Source organism: Pongo abelii, chromosome 1, assembly GCF_028885655.2.
Source record: "Pongo abelii isolate AG06213 chromosome 1, NHGRI_mPonAbe1-v2.0_pri, whole genome shotgun sequence".
NCBI classification, from domain to species: Eukaryota; Metazoa; Chordata; class Mammalia; order Primates; family Hominidae; genus Pongo; species Pongo abelii.
In genome coordinates, this window is record NC_071985.2 from 119,188,009 (window position 1) to 119,208,217 (window position 20,209).

A 20,209-nucleotide genomic window follows, 5' to 3' on the forward strand; every position below is an offset into this window, starting at 1 on the left:
AGAACTTTTAATTCCATCTGCTCCCAATGTTTACTCCCCAACATTTTCCCTATTGTAGAAGGCACCATCAACTTGCAAAACAATCTCGAAATCTAGAAGTCATCCTTGATTTCTCCTTTTCACTTCTATCCATCCAGATCCAACACATTAGCAACTTTTGTCGGTTCTACTTCCAAGACATATTTGACTTTTCTTCATTTCATTTGCCACCACCCTAATCTAAGCCACCACTGATTCCTCATCTGGAATTCTGTCCCAGCCTTCTAATCAGCATCTATTCTTGTCTCCTTCCTGCCGTCTACCACTTAGAAGCCAGAGTGAGATTTAAAACATAAATCTGATAATTACTACTCTGTTTAGGGTCCCCCAAGATATCTTGTACTTGCAACAAAATCTAAAATCCTGAACAGGGACTAGAAGACCCTACATGTTCTGGCTCCAGCCATCTCTGATCCTAATTTGGTCACTCTCCCCACTGTCAAACACTGCTCCACCTATTCTTGGCCATCTTTCTGATCTTCGAAAAGGCCAAACTGGTCCTGCCTTAGGGTCTTCTGCCTATCACTAGATTGAACAGGCATTTTCTGTCCACTTGCTTGACTCCCAGATACAATGTGAATAATTAAGAAAGTCAAAAATTTTCTATTATTTGTGGGGTAAATGGGAAATAAATAGACAGATATAAGGGCTCTCAAAGAAATATTAAGCAGAAAAAACAGGATTGCAGAAATCTGATAGCATTGAATTTATAGTAAGGGTTGAACTTAAAATGAAACTTCAAGCAGTCCAAACCATTGTTCATTAGACAAGGCTTCAGATAATTAGAAAAAATCAATGCTAAGGCAAAACAGATTATTTTATTGAATAACAACAGTTGATTAAAGTATACTCTTTTATTTAGAGTAACGCACTTATGACAAGTTTAGATAAACCAAATACTATTGATCAACTAATTTTTAAACTATTATGCCACAATATTACATTTCCAATTCCCTCTTTTGCTCTTCTCATATGTATAAATGAACATAACCTATGCAAGACGGTGTTAATATAAGCAGGAAATCAGTGTGTGTCAAAAGTTCAGCAAACATATTCAGATCCTAAACTAATAAACACAAACCCTAAAAAGTCCTTCTTTTGTCTTGCCAAAAATAGATGCTGAGCAAGGGGGAGCCTTTGTGATTTTAATAAACCTGAAAGATATTTACCAGGATGAACACAGAAGAATCTCTGGTCCCAGAGGTTGTTTCTATTAAGCATTTAGGGATCCCACTAACCCAAGCCTTATTTAGATAAAAATAATATTATTTCATTTTTTAAATTTATAATACAGAATAGTACCGTATACTATTCATCACTGGACAGAATAAAATGCTAATTTATAATCAATACTGTATAGTCTCATTGCTTATTGAACAAAAATATACCAAACAATGAATTCATTAAGTATTTTTAAAATCAGGTAAGAGATGTCTCAAATGTTTTGTAAATGTTATACAAAAGTTTTGGTAGATTGCTATATAGTTGTCTAAAGGTGTTTTGTGATATTTGGGAAGTTTGGTTAGGGTTTTTGAATGGACAGAGAATGCATCGTTTTTTCACCCACTTAAAAATAACATAATGTAGGCTCCGACATCTAAAAATCTGCTATACAACATATTTTCAGAAAAAGACTTAATTTGGATAAAAGATAATACATGAATAATTTAAAAAGACAATCTGACTCAATACTTTGTTTTATTAACTGATGATTTCCTTTTTTTTTAAATTTGAAGCTTTACTGTCAGATATGGTATAACCTACAAGGATAACTATAAGATGCTAAAAACTCAGACTGCATTTTAATCTATAAAATAACAACCATTAAATTAGATATAATTAAGGACAAAGCCACAATAAAATCATAAATACAGCATAATGGGTCTCTTAAGGCAAAGTAATTGAAACAACTCAATTCTTTTTTTTTTTTTTTTTTTTTTTTTTTAGATGGAGTCTCACTGTCGCCCAGACTGGAGTGCAGTGGCGCAATCTTGGCTCACTGCAAGCTCCGCCTCCAGGGTTCACGCCTCCCAGGTTCAAGCGATTCTCCTGCCTCAGCCTCTGGAGTAGCTGGGATTACAGGCACGTACCACCACACCCTGCTAATTTTTGTATTTTTAGTAGAGACGGGGTTTAATCATGTTGGCTAGGCTGGTCTCGATCTCCTGACCTCAAGTAATCCAACTGCCTCGGCGTCCCGAGTAGCTGGGACTACAGGCGCCCGCCACCATGCCTGGCTAATTTTTTGTAATTTTTAGTAGAGACGGGGCTTCACCTTATTAGCCAGGTTGGTCTCGATTTCCTGACCTCATGATCCGCCCACCTTGGCCTCCCAAAGTGCTAGGATTACAGGCATGAGCCACCGTGCCCGGCCTCAATTCTTGTTTTAAGGGCCTACAAGATCTTAAGACTGAGAGGCCAAGGCTGGAATTGCACTCTGTTTTTCACCCTTCATTTCTACTGGGATTCTGGATGTAACATTGAGATGAACAGTTGCAAAGAAAAGTGTGAGGGACAATTTTGTTAAGTTTGATATTTTGGCTGGGTGAGGTGGCTCATGCCTGTAATCCCAGCACTTTGGGAGGCCAAGGCAGTTGGATTACTTGAGGTCAGGAGATCAAGACCAGCCTAGCCAACATGATTAAACCCCATCTCTACTAAAAATACAAAAATTAGCAGGGTGTGGTGGTACGTGCCTGTAATCCCAGATACTCCAGAGGCTGAGGCAGGAGAATCGCTTGAACCTGGGAGGCAGAGGTCGCAGTGAGACAAGATCGTGCCGCTGCACTTCAGCCTGGGCAACAGAGTGAGACTCTGTCTCAAAAATAAACAAATAAATAAATAATTGTGATATTTTATGTAAACATCTGCAAGTATTCAAAAAAGTCATCACACTTTTTTGAGGCTAGAGACAAAATATTACAAGCATCAAAGAAATATCAATTATGAAAGTTTAATAAGTTAACTACGAGCTTACATTCTCTAAAAGTAACAATTAATTTAAAAATATATTGGATGTAGCAGTCATCATGGACTGCCAAAAGAACTTCCTAAGGGGACAAAATATATGGTTCTCTCTTTGATATGATTCCAGGGAATTTGTATTTTTTAAAAAAATATGTAAATATCTTGAACAGGCAGCTGACTGTGGGATTACCAGAAGGCCAACAGACACATTAACTCAGAAAGACACTGCTGAATATATCTGTATTATCAAGTTGTATATGAACATCTGCCTTTTGTTTAGGGATAGTGCACAGGAATGACATTTCAAGGGTATGAAAAACATCCAAGTGAGCTTAATATAGTTGTTACTGAACAAAGAAAAGATTCTTCATAACGTTAGCATTCTTAACATAGCCAGACTTTGCTCTAAATGCTAATATTACGCCTTGACTTCTAAGTAATTTACAAGTCAAGGTTACACATGTAAATTAAAAACAGATTTATATATCTTACAAATACAGCTTGGTTGGAAAAAAGTCCCTAACAGAAACCTCAATCATATGAATAAATCCAGGTACTCAAGTTTCAACATACAAATCCTTAAAAAAAACTCGTAACTACAAATCCATACTTTCTGAATATATGCAAATTAATGTTCACCACCAGTTCTCTGTAAGGAACCAGTATATAAAGTAACTATTATTTAACTAAACGCTGGGCATGCTGGCATGGGAATGGCCAGGCAAGCAGCTGTAAATCAATCTAATTACAATCTAATTTCATCATGTTTCCACAAGGATAGTTAAGGAAACACTGTCAACCACTTGGCGAAAGTCAAGATACAACATGTCTTTACTATTCTCTAATCCAATAGCAATTATAAACTCAAAATAAAGCAAAAAAAAAAAAAATGAGGTCAGTTTGGCATGTCTTATTCTTATAAATTCATATTGATTCATGGTGATCATCCCATTCTCTTCTAAACACAATATTTCATTTTTTTTACAATCTCTTCAAATTTCACCACAGTTTAAAGTAGGGAATTAGTCTTGGGTTTTTGCAATATACTTTATTCCTTTTTGGAAACTGAGACATTTGTCTCTCTCTTGTCTCCAAGTATTTACTCCATATTCTCAGTGATTTTGTAAAAACAACAACAACAACAACAACAACAACAAAAACTGTGTATTTTAAAAAAATAATGTGACAATAACCCTAAGATTATACCTGAGTCCGTCAACTCCTGGGAGGCAATACATTTCACTCTTGAAAATTTAAATTCATTTAAAGTGAATGATACTCCATCTTCTCATATTTTTTGTTTGCTTGTTTAATTTCCTCTGTTTCAGGTTGTTTGTTTTGCCTTTTACTATAGGAAAAGGATTTCTGCTATTGCAGGATTATAGAAGCAAAGTAAGAATTGTATAGGTCTGATTTTTACCTGTAAACAGACATTACGAATATCTTCTTCAGACAGTGAGCTATCTCTTCCCTCTTGTTGCTCTTGCTCCAAACACAACCTTAAAAGCTCTTTGTGCACTCTGAGGCATCTTAGTTCCTTTTAAATTTTGGCTTTTGAAAAGAAAATTCTTAAATGTTTATTTCTTAAAGTCTTAGCACTGTATAACTGTGTGATGATTATGTGCTCCCTTCATCTATTAATCATGCACATCCTTTAAGAAACCTGAGCTGTTCAGGGCATTTTGTACACCTATAAGAATTTCTTCTAATAATTTTTCTTTTAGAACTCTCTAGCCTTGAAATCACAGTCATAGATGCTATAATCTTGCAAATATCTGTTTTCTTTAAAGGCAAAGGATGGGCATAACCATGTTTCAGTTCTCTTCTTTACAATGATGTCTGTAAGACAACTTGGTGACTTCCCCAATAAACTGTTCAATACAACCACATCAACACATAACCAATGTTACAAACTAGTCCTTTTCCATTAGACCAAGACTCAGAATAGCAGTCCATCTTATTACTTCTTCTACCTCATGAGATCTATAGCAGTAAGGGAAGGCTCCATGAAAGTGGTGAGATTAGTCTAATGCCAGACTGGCTCCCTGGCTCAAGGAAGGGGATCCCTAAAAAAAATAATAAATCAAAGTGTCTACTTCTTTGTAAAAATAAAAGTATTTACAATGCTTTCCTAGATAATCAGTATCTATACATTTCATAGTAAAACATATTCATTCTACAGCACAAAAGCTGTTCAAAAATACCATATACATTGTTAAACATAAACTGTCAGCTATCTAAAGGCCAAGGCCATGGTTTATTTTTATTGATTTAGTTTAGTTTTTATAGATTTAGTGTGTACCTAGAAAATAGAATACGTGAATCAGTTTAATTTTTTTTTTTTTTTTTTTTTTTTAGATGGGGTCTCACTCTGTCAACCAGGCTGGAATGCAGAGGTGCGATCTCGGCTCACTGCAACCTCCACCTCGGGGGCTCCAGCAATCCTCCCACCTCAGCCTCCCAAGTAGCTGGGACCACAGGCACACGCCACCAGGCCAGGTTAATTTTTGTATTTTTGGTAGAGACAGGGTTTTGTCATGTTGCCCAGACTAGTGTCAAACTCCTGAGCTCAAGTGATCTGCCTGCCTCAGACTCCCAAAGTGCTGGCTGGGATTACAGGCATGAGCCACCATGCCTGGCCTTAATTTGTATTTTTAACTATTCATTTGACCCTCTCCATCCTTGAATACATGAAATTTTAGAAGACAGTACTCACTTAACTGATACAACACTCTTTAATAGTCTATCTACAACTTTATGTTAAACTGTGTTTCTTCAACAATGAAACTGATTTTATTTTGGCTCTGTCAAAACACTAAAATAAATTCTTCAATTTCTTCAATTCTTCATTAAAGCAGCAAGCTCTACGAGTCTTTAAAGTAGGTTTTAATTATAGTTTATATGTCAATTCATCAAATTCTATTCTTTATTTATTAACATTTTAAAACATATTCACAAAATGGTATCTGGATGGAAATATAAAATAAGGCTAAGCTAACCATTTGAATCGATTATCTTCTGGCACCATTGGGTATAACAAGTCTACAGCAGGAAAAGCCAAAAACCCTTCCTTCTGTGGAAGAGGCACAGGAATGAGACAAGAACAAGAAATGGAAATGCTGATGACTAGCGCTGTTATTTTAGAATTATTATCATTATTATATACATATTAATTATGTTTATTATAGTATATGCTATATGTTTTAACTCACTCCTCATGATAACCTTTGAAGTAGGTGTTATTATTATTCCCATTTTATAGGTAAGAAGCTAAAGTATTGAGAAGTCAAGTAACTTGGCCAAGGTTACACTGCTAGTAAGTGACAGACCTGGGATGTGAACACAGTCAATCTGTCTTCAGAGCCTACACTGTAAACATTGTAAGCGCTGTCCTAGAGTATCCCTGTTTCTTTCTCTCTCTCCCTCTCTTTCTCTCTTTCTGTGTGTGTGTATGTGTGCACACACGTATGTATGTGTGTGTGTAAGAGACACGGTCCCTTTTGATGAATTTCTTCTTTTGCATGAGCTTATAGAGTACAGGTTTCCTGTTTCATAAAAGCCTACTTTTCCACGACACAGTCTAGTCATTTATGAGTTCTGAGGAGTAGGTACTTAGGGCTAAACGCAGTGAATGAGAGTGAGCCCAAAGGGAACTTAAAGTCTTGCAGGGAAGATAAACATTGAAGAAGAAATTTCAAACGTGGAAACATTAGAAAAGAGAAGTACAGGAGTTCCTCTTTATCTGACGTTTTGTGTTCCACGGTTTCAGTTACCCACAGTCAGCCTTGGTCTGAAAGTATTAAACGGAAAATTCCAGACATAAACAATTAATGAGTTTTAGATTGCACACCATTCTGAGTGCTGCAATGAACTCCCATACCGTCCTGTTCCATCCCGCCTGGGATGTGAGTCATCCCTTTGTCCTGCTGTGTCATCCCTGTATCTATGCCATACATGCTACCCACACATTAGTTACTCAGTAGCTATCTTAGTAGCTGTCTGGGTTATTAGATCAAAAAACATAGTATATACAGGATCCGGTACAATCCATGGTTTCCGGCATCCGCTGGGGGTCTTGGGACATATCCCCCAAGAATAAGGAGCGGGGGGACTACCGTACAGAGTATTGTGGGAATTTACAACTTAGATCCTAAATCTGGGAGTTATGAGAAGACTTCACTAAGTGCCATTGTAGCCGAAACCTGAAAAATAAATAGGAGCCAGCAAGGCAAAAAGGGCATTGGGGAAATGTTGGTGGAGGAAACAAGATATGCGACAGCACTTACTTGAGCTGGGGAAGAACACAGTGGTTAGAGGAACTGAGAGAAATCCAGTGTTGCTGGCTCTTAGAAAGTGAGGAAGAGTCCACACAATCTGAGATAAGAGTTCCATAAGACCAGTAGGTTACGCAGAACCTTGTAACAATAATTTAAAAGAACATCCACTAACTCAGGTCTGACACTAAAACCCTTTGCAATTCCCATAAGCTAACAACTATCAACATATTCTTTCTGGTCACCTCTATATTCCACATCTGTGTTCAAATGCTTTCTCATTATTTCTAATCTGTCTTCTACTTAAAAGAATATATCCAAGGTTTTAAACTCAGAAGGTTTATATCTACACATTTCTCTAAGTATGCCACTCTCATTACAGGCAAGCAGGAACTTAATGGATTTTTAAAATAATTTATATATTTAAATTCCTCTCCAGTCCCAAGTGTGAAAAGCATTAAATACTCTGGGAGTCTCTTGAGCCATTTCGATTTTTAAGACTAGTCAGTTTTTCGAGTTACAGTTTGAAGAAACAGACTAAAGCAATGAAGCAATGTTATTATCTTCTACATAATAGAGCCACCACCTCAGCAGTCACAAGAAAGGCTCCTGCTAACAAAGGTCACATTCTTCGTCTATATTACGAATTATGGCAATAGTAAACGTTAAAATGGGAGTGTCCACTTTCCATAGGTTCCTGGAAGGGGGCATCACAAATATATTGCTCAGATTTCATCTGTTGCCCTGGGTCCTACATATCACTGGCATTTGAAGGTCAAGCCTGCTGGTTTCCTTACACATGCCCAGAAAGGTTTACTTTTCTCTCTCCCCTCCTTTCTTACTTCTTACATTCCTCCTCTTCATCCTTCCTTTATTATTTTTTAATGCATTTATAATCAGAAGAATTATAATCATAGCTAGAGAAACAACTCTTTGGCTTAAGTAGCCTATATATCTGGAAAATCCATGAGCTCTACGAAACTAAAAATATATATTCCTAAAAGTCTAACACTGTTTATCACATGTAGAATTCCATATTAATGCAACATCAAAATTGTTCCCTTATATTCAAATTATGTATAACTAAAACCCATCATGCTGTGGACATTTTTTTGTTTTTATGATTTTTATTTGCTTAAAAAAGCAAGTGCTTCTGTGTATGATGTATTTACAAATAACAATCATTTCTCTAAAAAACTGTCAGACACATGGCCAAGGATCTGAGATGTAAAGAAAAAGAGGTGGTGCCCCAGAAGAAAATGCTATTGCATCTATATCTATATTCATCTATATTCTCACTTCTGAGGCAACTACACCAGTCTGTCAACACCCAGCTCTACCCTTCTAACCTCCACACCCAATGGTTTTATCTACTGGTTTCAGTTTTGTGTCTACTCTAGCTAGTGCTCTACAGTGCTGTGTACACATAAATCTACAGTGCTGTGTACACATAAATAAGGTTAAAGCAAAAGACCTGCACATTGACCACTTGTCCACCTGCTCTGAAAACAAGACGTGGGCAGAACTCTGGAGTCCACACTAAGAAGGTCCTCTTTTCATCTCTCCTCCCCATTGGTTCTTGCCACAGAACAGTGGGTACGTGTCTGCTTCCCTCACTGGATCTTAAGCATGTGTGAAGTCAGAAACTATGTTTTGTGTGTCTCTGTATCCTCCAAAATACCTAGCATAGTGCTGAATAAACACTTGTCTTAAACGTGCAAAAATGACATTTTAAATAATGTGATCGTTATACTGATAGTGTTTCCAATTAATTCATATTAGAAAAATACTTTTACTGTAGCCTTCAAAGACACACAAACCCTTTCACTAAACAACATCATTAAAAGTAAGGTTTTGGCCAGGTGTGGTGGCTCACACCTGTAATTCCAGCACTTTGAGAAGCTGAGATGCGTGGATCGCTTGAGCCCAGGAGTCCGAGACCATCTCTATTTTTTGTAGAGATGGGTAAAATGCTGTCTCTATTTTAAAAATACAAAAAATTAGCTGGGCATCGTGGTGCACACCTGTAGTCTCAGCTACCTGGGAGGCTGAAGAGGGAGGATCACCTAAGCCAGGGAGGTCGAAGCTACAGTGAGCCATGATCGCACCACTGCACTCCAGCATGGGGAACAGAATGAGATCCTATCTCAAAAAAATAAAAAAAGTAATGCTTAAATATATGACAATGCAGTCCAATGCTCATGATATGTTTTAAATGAAAAAAAGCAAGTTACAAAATAAAATATTTGGTATGAATCCAAATTAAACATAACTGAAGATATGCAAATAAAAAATGTAAGTGACACATATAAAACAAACTCATACTTAAATACTTAACAATACTTAAGGTATTATCAAAGGATGTAATTACCCTGTGATTTTGAAAAGCATTTTAAATAAACTTTTTGCTTTTTTTTTTTTTGAGACAGAGTCTCTCTCTGTCACCAGGCTGGAGTACAATGGCGCGATCTCGGCTCACTGCAACCTCCACCTCCCGGGTTCAAGCAATTCTCCTGCCTCAGCCTCCTGAGCAGCTGGGACTACAGACGCCCGCCACCATGCCCAGCTAATTTTTGTATTTTTAGTAGAGATGGGGTTTCACCATGTTGGCCACGATGGTCTCGATCTCTTGACCTAATGATCCACCCGCCTTGGCCTCCCAAAGTGCTGGGATTACAGGAGTGAGCCACCACATCTGGCCTTAAATAAACTTTTTTCTTTAAAAACATTTTTCTTCATAGTTTTTGTTTTTCAAATTTTCTGCAGTGAAAATATGTTACTATAATGAAAAAAAAAGTTTTACAAACTAGAAACCAAATTTTGAAAAATTGTGTCCTTTAAAGGTCATTAATGGAAAAGGAGGCCTAACATAGTGGAACACTACGACAAAAAACTTTTAAGTTCTACATGAAAGCTGAGACTATTTGTGTAGGCTTTTCTTTGTTCAGCTGTCTTCAAAATAAATATTATTTTCACCATTCCGAGGATAAACTGCAATCATTTCTCTTTTAACTGAAACTATCAGTCAACAGATAAACTAAAGAACTAAAACCTACGTTTGAAAAATAAGATGGAAATCATTCTAGACAAGACACAACAAAATCACCACAACCTCCACTTAAAAGGTCATATATCAGGAAGGGCAAAGTAAGATGGGACCTTCCTAGCAGAACAGAGTAGAAAAAGTGAAAAAATAAATAATCAAAATTGGGTCCTTTTCTTTTCTAAACTTTTTATGGGATTATGAACATTTAGTACTTCAAGAAAAACAGCATTTTAGAAGTGTTATCTTGAGGCTATTTACAATTTTTTCTTTGTGACGCTCACATCAGGAATCATTAGCAAACCTGTCGTAATGCCAGATAACCAATGCCTGGCTGGCACACCAGTAACTGAGTCATATTATACGCTTCATCCTTTTGACAGAAGGGTACAAAACCATCTATTGTGCACTGTCATTTTCACTGAAAACAGAATAACTGGGTTTAGTAGTCTTTACGAATCAAAGTTATGTGCTTCAACAGAATGTCCAAGACTTGAGGTGGAAGATCTGATACTGATATTTCATTACAACAGCTAATAAAGAGATAGCTGAAAGGGAATATTGACCCAAAAAAGATGATAATTAGAGAATTCATAGTGTATTTTAAGAGACTTCATTATTGTAAACAATTTCAACCTCTGGATTCAGGCAGTAGGCTGATATAATTAACCAATATGAAAGGAACAATTTAATAGTCTTCTTTTCTCTGATAGCTTTTAAAAATATATACTGACCCTCAGAACTTTTCTACAGTAAATGGTTAAAGATCCCCAAAATTCTATTACACATCAAAAGTAATCTGAGTCCAGAGAGACTCAACATACATTCAACAAACAAAATAACTTAAGTATTTCCAAATTCCATTTCTAATCTCTTTAATCAATAACACATTTAAAATATTTTTTAAAATGATCCCTCAAAATGTAAAAGGTCTGTTCAAGAACTGGAAGAGTCTTCTAGGCAACATGACAATATAAGTCACTTTTACAAAAATCCCTCTTTTCAACACAGAAAATGAGAAAAAACAATCAAAAATGAAAGAAAAAATTTAGTATCTCTTAAAAAAGTTATCAACTCCAAAAAATACAAAACAATTTGGACCACACTGAGGGAATGCCAGAAGCTGACAAGCAACTCTCTAGCTCATAAGGACAGCATGTTTTGCAAACTCTGAATAGAAAATATCCGGAAGGCCTCCACTGACATCCCCAGTTTACATGAGCTATCAGAAAGCACGGCGGGACTGAAGGTGGAACTCACTGGCCAAACTCACTGGCCATTTTTCTTCTGTGCAAGGTTCTTAACTGGGAGGTGTGATGTCAGTAGGCAAACCTACTTCAAAGCTGCAGACGACAGTAACTTGAGAGTGGAATAGTACATGATAAAAGGTGTATGAGCTGCAGCAGAGTACCTTCTAATTCACCATCAGTTCACCCTGAAGCAGAGGGAGCCAAATGAAGCCACCACGCCTACTCTCAAAAGGGAAAGGCAAAAATTCCCAATGCCTAGGAGCAAAAGACAAAAATTCAGAGAGAAACGGAGATAAAGCTACCAAAATGTTCCCTCGGCTCTAGCTCCCTCCTTACCCACTACCACCAATGCAGGCATTTTAATAGCTAAATAGAGGCTATCTGCTATCTATATCAAGCTGAAGACTTCATGTGCTAATGGTAAGAGCCAAGTGGTACCAAGGTAAACTGAAAAGGTAGTCAAGAAATAGCACTAATGGGCTTTATATAAAGAAGAAAATTAGACTGGCATATTAAAAAAGTAACTTTGTGTGGAGAATGTACAGGGGGGCAAGAATAGCTATGGGGTATGCAATTAAACAGTGAGGGCCACTGTCCAGGTAAGAGATGATTTTGATTTACAGTGGTAGTGAAGGAGAAAAGGAGATGGATTTGAGATTCACTGTATATACCCATATATATGAAGAGTTTTTCAATATCAAAAACTATCCTTAGAAAAGGAAATCATCTTATATTTGAACCTTAGAATATTTCAGATTACAGACTGACATACAAATTATTTTGTTCTGAAAAATCACAAAGTACTGTCTGGAACAGGCATGTTAGCTTGAACCAACAACAATTGCTTCAAGAGATAATTTGACACAACTGGTAAAAAAAGAAAAAAGTAAGCAAAGTAAGAAGATTTAGTAATTATTCCATGACGTATTACCTCCCTGCTGTGTGTGTTAGATGTCACCATCAAGCAATATTTCAGTGATCATTTGAAAAAAGCGATTCAGTCCATGCTCAGGTAACAGGTTCATGAATATATGCCGACAGAAAAAGTAGGGGGAAAAATTCTGCCCTAATTGTACTTGGAACTGAGACAGCATTATACACAGATTCAAAAAACACATTATCTCAAACAACTTAGATGGAAGGGAGGAGGAGATGATCTGGAAAACTGTATTAGATGACTCATTCCAGTGTTGACAAAGCACCAACAAAATTTTTATATGACACAGTGGCAAACCCCGTATCTCTAAAGTGTGAGTTTAAATATATGTATAATTAAATATAAGAAGTAGAAATCTGATTATATCCCTAACAGTTAGATTCATACTGTCTAATCAAAATTTTTTTTTAAAAAACACATGTCTTCTAGTAATTGTGGACAGCTTAAGACCAGGCTCTTCTTGTATTTGGCTATACATGGGATTGTGAGTAGAAGCCATAATCTTTGGTGGTACATTTGACAGGAAGATTCAGGGAGAGACGGAGAGACAAAAAATAATAATGACTCCAGGTTTCTCACTTGAGAAACCAGGTAAATGTAAGTTCTATTTAAAGAAAAATAGGAGAAGAACAGGTTTCAGAATTGAGGGAGGAAATCAGGTTGGTTTGGGGCATGTTGTTTTGATATGTTGGTGAGACGGACACCTTGTAGAAATATCAAGTGGGTTGTTGGATATAACTATGTGGAATTCAGAGAAGATTCTGATCTGAGTTTAGGGCTGGAAATTGGAAGACTTTACCTCACAGAGAGTAACTGACAATAATCTAGCTTTGAAAGAGATGTGCGGTAATAAGTATTTTCATGCACTATTAATGAGGGTATACAGTTGCACAACCTTTCTGAAAGGCATTATGGCAATATCTATTAACATATACTTGCATATCCTCTTAGAAAAAGATCTACTAAGGTAATATTCAAATACAAATGAAAAAAAATGTGTCCAACTATAGGGAACTGATGAGTACATCATTAATAATGAAACATATCTTCAACTACTGATTTATAATGTTTAAATATATTGTTGAGTTAAAAAAAAAAGAGGAAGGTGCAGAATAGCATTTAGTATACAATATTTACAAAATTGGTACACATTTCTTATATGGGTATGCAAAACATATTCTAAAATGTGCTTATTTCTCAGTGGCAAGACAATGAAGAATTTTTATCCTCCTCTTCATAAGTTTCTATTGAGAGGTTTTTTTTTTTAAGCGAACAACAAAAGTATACCATTTTTTAGAAATTTATAAAGCTTCTGTTTTTTCCCCTGTTCTTTTAAGTGCTTAAGAATTAGAGCAAATATAATCTTTGAGGCAAACAATAAAAACAAGAGAAGAAGACCACCCTGGCCAAGTACAGTTTGCTTTCAAATTTCAGAGCTGCATAAGTAGGAACACATTGTCAAAGCTGAGCACCATCCTAGGATTCAGACCAAACAATTAAGCTGGAGAAGTCAGTCCTGGTTGACCTAAGCCTGTAATTTGGTTACTGAAATGAATACTAACTGGGCCTTTTGCAGGCCACTTACAGAACTGGTTCCTTTACCCTGACCCAGTGACTGAATATCATATGGTGATTTAAGGCAATTTACTGTTAAGACCACATCTTAGGGATTAGTAAATTATGTACAAGAAAACATGGACAGGAGAAAAACAATTAAACAGTCTGATTCCAATAAAAATACTTCCCATAAAAAAAAAATCACATGATAGAGGTGATCATTACTTTCTCCCTTAAAATAAATAAAACTAAGAGGACAGAAGGGTAATAAAACAAAATACCAAGCACTATGCTAGGCATGGGGGATATAAAAATCACAAAGTAATACCTGTCTTTGGTGTCATAATGGCCACCCCAGTGTTATAGTATCATAAACCAGTCTAAACAAATAACTACAAAAGCCAGTTAAGAAGCATGTACAAGGTACACAGGAGTATGTACCCAAGAGAAAATAATTGTGACTGGTAGGGGAAGCCAGGCAACATAGACTGGAAGAATGAATGGAGACGATGGATGGAGGGAGCACAGTGGGCATTCCAGGCAGGAGAAAGGGCATGTTGAATGGCATGGAAGGAAAGGCAAGGCTGCAAGGGATTATATGACTAGAGTGATAGGCGAGAGGCTCAGATGAAAGAAGGATCTAACTCACGACCTTAAAGGATTAGAGCATTACTCTGTGGTGAAGTCACTAAATATTTTACCAGGATTCATGACATAGCCAGACTTGTGTTTTAGATGGATCATTCTGGCAACAATGTGGACTATGGGAAAAGCAGAACAGTTGGAGGGCACTAACACCAGCACAGGATAAATTTAGCCACAAACCAATTAATACTGGCAGTAGAAGCAGTATTAGAAGAATCAACGCAGCAGAAAGTTGTATTGGTGAAATAGGAGGCAGAGTCAAGAAACATACTAAACATAAGAAATTAGCTGAGACGTGAAGTGAATGAATGCTCACAGATGTGCAGGGGAAGTGCTGTGATTCAAACTTCAAATTATAGTTGTCCCTGCAGGAGAAAAGAGAATGAACTAAATGTTTAATAAACAAGAAGCACAGTTGAAGAAAACTCAAAAATTAAAAAGAAATTACATTGAAATAAGAATATTAATATTCATCGTGTCCCAAGAAAAAGGAAAAAACAACAGCATCATAAAGACAAATTTAAATTCTTTAGCTATGGGGACGGGGAATCTGATTCCAAAAAAAAAAAAAAAAAAAAAAAAGAAAAGATATTTAAACAGTCCAAATCAAGGGAGATTAAGACGAAAACTCTGTGATGAAAGACATGATGTGTTATCTGTATTCCGTTTGCCTGGCAACAAGGTCTTTCTGAGTTGTGGTGGTAATGGTGGTTTTAAATTAATAGATACATAGCTAAATTTCATCTATCTTTTTATCTTTATTTTTCAACTTTTACTTTAGGTTCAGGGGATACACGTGCAGGTTTGTTACATGAGTAAATTGAGTGACACTGGAGTATGGTATACAAATGACCTTGTCACCCAGACAGGGAGCATACTACCCAATAAGTAGTTTTTTGACTCTCACTCTCCTCCCACCCTCCACCCTGAAGGAGACCCCAGGGTCTACTGCTCTCCTCTTTCTATCCATGTGTACTCAATGTTTAGCTACCATTTATAAATGAAAACATGTGGATTTGGTTATCTGTTGTTGTGTCAATTGATTTAATGTAATGGCCTCCAGCTGCACTGAAGTTGTTGCAAAGGACACGATTTTGTTCATTTTATGGCTGCATAGTATTCCATGGTGTATATGTAACACATTTTCTTTTATTCTTCTCTTCAGAGAGAGATGAAACAAGTAATCCGGAGGTCTATGACTAAAGCTAAAAGAAAACCATACAACTTAGAGCTGCTGTAGGCAAATATTAATACTACATTATTTAGCTACTGTGATGAAAAAATAAACAGGTGTCACATGAGAAAAAACAAGGCACACAGGTAACGAGACCAATAGATAGAGGGGAGAGGTACAATCCACACACCACCTTATTTTTCATGGTCAAAATGAATGGATGTCAAAAGTTACTGCTTTCTAGAGAGATGTAAATTAATCTCAATTCAGTTGGAAAAAGTCTGTTGTAAGTTCAAGTAAGCACTAACATCAATTTTTTGTAGCTCTTCAATAACATGCATCTTCATATATTACATGATTCTATTACCTTGTTTTTGACATGATGAGGCAGATTTACAATACACACACTTAAAATTAACATTTCCAAACTCTCTAATAAATAATTCACAAGTACCTTAACCTCAGTAAACACGAGATACTTTGTTAAATTTTAAATTCAAAATTAAAACCAAGTACACTTTCGTTGCTCTTGAAGAATACTATTGTATTTAAAAGAGGGACCAGTAGGCAAAAAGCGCCACTGAGGGGAAATTATTCTTAGAGATCAGGATTTTTAAAGAAACAGATGTGACAATTTAGAAGAGTCCTTAAAAAATAAGACAACTGACAATTAAAAAGCTGTTAGTGATAAGATTATGAGTGGCTATGCTCTGTCTTTATACTTTTGTCTTAAATGTTGTTACCATTTTTACAACCTAAAAAAAAAGTAGAAAAGGTCCAATACAAACATGTAGGTAATACTATAAAGACAAAGATAATATATATATAAATACTGACTGAAAGGGAATTTGCAGACATGGAGATAAAATTTCATGTTCAGTTCTGTTTCTGGGAAGCTGTTTATATATAATATAAAAGTTTAATAACTGCAATACAAACATTCATATTTGACTCTATAAAATGAATATACAATTTTTCTTTCTTAGCAAAGTATGAATAGTCTTTAAGCAGTAGGGCTATATTTATGTGATAATTATTTTAATTAAATTGCCTAACTCAATTCAGTGAAGAAACCAATTTAACTGATTTTATTGGTTAAATTACTAATTTCTAATTATGTAGCTCTTATTGTATTATGGTATATTATAAAATTTAAAAGAACCACTGATGTTTGTTCTCACTTTATAGCAGTGATTCAGAGACTTAAGAACTGAATTATATCTTAAAAGAAACTCCAATGTATAAAAACAGATGAAACTGTGAGTCCAATTTGAAAAGCTCTACTTCAACAGTTTCCTAGGCTTATACATATGAAGTTGTTTTAGTTCCTTAGCGTGGCTGCAGTATGCATAAGCCACCTTAAAGGGAGACATAGTGATTTCTGTTGTGTATCATGTTGAGTTCTAAGGTTTCGAGAAAGGTACCCTGTTCCCGCCCCAGCCCCTCACCCCCGCCCCCCACCGCCCGCAATACCACTTATGTTCAAACATAGAGTCGGGGAAAAACTACCACTAAAACAAATGGCAAAATAAATGACTAGGCAGTTTATAGAAAAAGAAATGCATTAACTTTAAACTTATAAAAGCCTTCACTCATAAGATGAATGCTAATTAAAACAATATGATTTCTCACCATCAGACTGATGAAACATTCAACAACACTCTGTTGGTGAGGTTGGGAAGAAACAGATATTCTCATACTTTGCTAGTGGATACAGTGGCATACCAAAGGTAGGGTGGTAGAAGCAGATCACCCTTGAGGCCCACAACAAGAGGGTGCATTCTACATAGAGAACTTAAAAATTAAACCTAACTAAAAATTGTTCTGCTTTTTATCCTCATGTGCCAGCAATTCTAAACAGTATCAGTGATAAAAATACCCCCTGAAAAAGAATTTGTGTTCTAAATTCTAAATAATTGTTCCAGTGACTGTTGAGTTTTAATAACCTGTACATAAGCTTTAAATTAGCAGATTTTTATTACTTATTTCTCAATAAACATTGATTTATATATGAAAATTAACTTAAAAAAAAAGAAAGTGGAGAACTCACAGTTTAGCCTCTGATGCACATGGACTCAGTTACATTTATTTCAGAAGTTAATTTTGTAATGTTTCAAAATTATTCAAGTTCCCTTTGAGTACAGTTTATGTCTCTAGCCCCTATGACACCATATATTTCTGCATTTAAATAATATATTCCAAATAAATAATGATCAGTGTATGCTGTTTCTCTTTTTCTCTTTTCTTTCCTTTTCTTTTTTTTAGACAGGGGCTTGCTCTGCTGCCCAAGCTGGAGTGCAGTGGTACAATCACAGCTTACAGCAGCCTCGACCCCCTAGGCTCAAGCAATCCTCCCACCTCAGCTTCGCAAGTAGCTGGGACTACAGGTGCACACCACCAGGGCTTATTTTTGTATTTTTTTAGAGATAGGGTTTCACTATGTTGCCCAGGCTGGTCTTGAACTCCTGGGCTCAAGCAATCCTCCTGCCTCAGCCTCCAAAAGTGCTGGGATTACAGGCATAAGGCCACTGCACCTGGCCTTGTTTCTCTTTTCTAAGTTGCCTTTTTTTTTTTTCTTAACTTTTATTTTAGGTTTCTGGGTACATGTGCAATATTGTTATATACGTGCGTGTCATGGGGGCTTGGTGTACAAATTATTTGGTCACCCAGGTAATAAGCATAGTGCCCAACAGGTATTTTTTTTAATCCTCTCCCTCCTCCTACCCTCTACCCTCAAATAGGCCCTGGTGTCTGTTGTTCCCGTTTGTGTCCATGTATTCTTGTTTAGCTCCCACTTAGGAGAACATACGACATTCAGTTTTCTGTTCTTGTGTAAGTTGTCTTTTTTTTTTTTTTTTTTTTCCTTTCTGGTAGGAAGTTTTAGATGAGCTAATCAGGCACAAAAATGTTTGCAGACAGCCGGAATCAACTTTAAACAATGGACAATAAAACATAAAGCTTTAAAACTGTTATTTAAAGAACAGTACATGCAAACTGTGGCTATGGTCATTACACAAAAATAAAATGTGAGGAAATGGACGTTTATATTGAGAAAAGAACAAAAATGTGAAGAATGCTAAGGGAAACAACAAAAGATGCTGCTTTTACATTACTAGAAGAAACCAAATGGCACTCTTTATTTGAATGCACAGTTATAAACTAGCGGGTCAAATGGCATCAATGTCCACTATCACACAGTCATTTTCTCTGCATTTTCCAGAAAAAGAAAAACTTTTAGAAGTTTTTTAAAAAACCAAGTAGAAAAACTTAAGATGAATTTTCTGGTGAAAATATTTTAATAAACATTTTCTGTACTGTAATATTTATTTTATTTTTAATTTATTTTTATTGGCATGATTATATATTCAACATTCAATAAAATAAAATATAATTTTTATATCTCATTTCTACCCATTATTATATTTTGTTTTATTTCATGGTTATTTTTGAAAATAATTTTATCATATAGGAGAGGTATATATTAAAAAGTTATCTGCTTTAGGCATCAAATATACTAGGCATGCCACTATGGAGTACAAGATGATACATCCAGTATAGAAGAAAAAATAAGGATAGTTAGAGTTGTAGTACTGCCACAGACTAAATATTTATGTTCCCCCAAAATTCATATGCTGAAACCTAATCCCCAGTGTAATAGTATGAGGAGGTGGGGCCTTTCATAGGTGATTAGATCACGAGGACAGAGCCTGCATCAATGGGAACAGTGTCCAATAAAAGAGAACCCAGAGAGCTCCTTAACCTTCTGCCTCATAAGGACACAGCAAAAAGATGGCCATCTTTGAACTAGGAATTGAGCCCTCATCAGGCATCAAATCTACTGGCACCTTCAACCTAGTACTTCCCAGCCTCCAGAACTGTGAGAAATAAATGTTTGTTGTTTGAACCACTCAGTTTATGGAATTTTCATTATAGCAAAGCTAATTAACAAGGACAGTTACACAGTTATATCACAACACATAGAAACACACTAGGAGGCTAAACTAGAAATGAATAGAAATGTTTACCTATGACAGGGTGGTAAAAGGACAGAGGTAGAGGGTAGATACACAAAATAGAAGCCAAACTTCTCCAACTATACTTTATAATATAGTGTGACTTCTGAACCCACAAAAGTTTTATAAATTCACGAGAATAAAAATAAATATAAGATCTAAAGAAGCAAACTTTGAAACCAAGTAGAAACAAATGAACTTAATTGCTTGTCAAATTAGTAACATAACCACATGAGAACAAAAAATATTTCAAGTCACTTTTGAACATAGTATTCTGACTTACATTCTTATTGGCATATGTTCTAAGGAC

General features: G+C 35.9%; 1 protein-coding gene across 4 annotated transcripts in view; it reads right to left on the reverse strand.

The window, feature by feature from the left end:
- MAGI3 (membrane associated guanylate kinase, WW and PDZ domain containing 3) overlaps nt 1–20,209 on the reverse strand; it is a 286,949-nt gene that overhangs the window by 128,032 nt on the left and 138,708 nt on the right. The gene's annotated exons all lie outside the window — the stretch shown is intronic.